The following is a 1,803-nucleotide window of genomic DNA, read 5'->3' on the forward strand; positions in this document are numbered from 1 at the left end:
GAAAGAGTTAATCGAGTTAGTCTTGTTTAACCTGCTTCTTAAGTTAGAGGCACAAGTAAGGTATGAAAGAGTATGAGTTAGTAACGAGTGGGAGCTAGCCCTAAAAGAAAGTAGGGAGAAGACAAGATCGGTCCCAAGCAAGTAAGGTATAGAGTTATCTCCCGAGCTATGAGTTAATACTTGATAGGAGTTAAGAATAGAGTTACGGACTAAGCCCGAACGAGAGAATCCTAGATCTGTCACAAGGTAAGTGAGTAAAATAGCAACTAATAGAGTTCTTGCCCTTGTTGTTAAAAGATGAGTTGATCTCATGAGCTAAGCTCGACCCCTTCCTAACTAAGAGGGATAGGGGAAGAGAACAAAGACATGAACTGACTCCCGAGCTTTCTTCTTTAAATGAATCCTATCACCGGTCTTGTCTTAAGGCAGTTGGAGAGCGAAGAGCTGCACCTATTTCTAAGCCAGTTTCAGCTGTAGTTTTCACTCCTGCTTTAACTGAATTGGAAAGGAGAGTTAATGTTGTTGGAGTTGTTGAGGATGTCACCGATAGGAGCGACCCCTATCCAGAGAAGGGAAAGAAGCAAAGCTTGAAGTTTATGTTGCCTATTCTCTTAGGTCACGAACCCTGAGAAGACTATTATTGCATGAGTTGGGTAAGCAATAGAGTAGTTACGAGCTCCTAGTTAGGACTTTGACTGCTTTAGCATCCTCTGGAGATGCTGCTTTCAATCTTGTTTGAGCTAGCTTGGTAGCACCTCTGCCTTTGGTTCGTTCATCTGCTTGCTTGATTATTGCTTTTGATGCTAAGGTGTCTTCAAGTAGGGTATTTGAGTTAGTAGCTGAAGATCGGTCAGCAGTAAGGTATGAAAGAGCAGCTAGGCCCTATTAGATAGATAGTTAGGGCATGTGTTAACAACTGCTTTCACTGACTACTTAAAGTAATGGATCGGTCACAAGCACGTTATAGAGTCTCTGTCCTTTCCTGTTGTTTCACCAGCTGTAACTGCTTTGTTTGTTGTTGAACTCACGAAAAATATCATAAAGTAGAAGTCTTGACTCTAATAGGCCACAAGCAAGGGTAGCTAATGAGCTATTGAGTTAAGGAGTTCTCTCCCGCTAACTGACTCATACCTCAAGGGACACGATCGAACAAGCATTAGTTTAGTTAGGTTCGTAACCGGGTAAGAGAGAGTTACGTAATTGGTTGTTAAGTGAGTGAATTCAACAAGTTAAGAAGGAAGCGATGCTTAAGGGTTTTTCCTCGGACTCTTTACTTTCAACAAGAGCCTAAGGTAAGGGTTGTTATCGAGCTAAGGGAGTTAAGGAGTTAGTTGGTTTGAGTTAAGAGCTTATGAGTAAGGTAATCGGTCACAGGCCGGGTATGAGCTAAGAGTTATGAGTTAGGAGTTGCTGGAGTAGGGGATAGGGCTAAACCCGAGAGTTAGAGCAGCCGAGCTAGCCAGGGTTAAAGAGAGACCCCTAATAGAGGGAGCTGTTAAGAGTTAATAGAGTCTCACGCATACTTTAACTTATTACTTTGATAACCTTATGCCACTAAGTTAGTTAAGAGTCAAGATGTTAATGAAGTTCTTCAATCAGGAGTTGGAGTTATTTCTAAGCTAACCCGAAGGGAGTACTTTCTTACTGCGTTAACTGACCCATTGATTGCTCTCGAAGGGAAGTGAGGGCATATCTAGTCGATAGGCCTGAACGGTTAAGGAGTGAGTTAAGGTATTGAATTATGCCACAAGTAAGGGAAGCCCAAGAGAAAGAGGTAATAGAGTTATGTCACAAGTAGGGAAA

Source organism: Arachis duranensis, chromosome 1, assembly GCF_000817695.3.
Source record: "Arachis duranensis cultivar V14167 chromosome 1, aradu.V14167.gnm2.J7QH, whole genome shotgun sequence".
NCBI lineage: Eukaryota > Viridiplantae > Streptophyta > Magnoliopsida > Fabales > Fabaceae > Arachis > Arachis duranensis.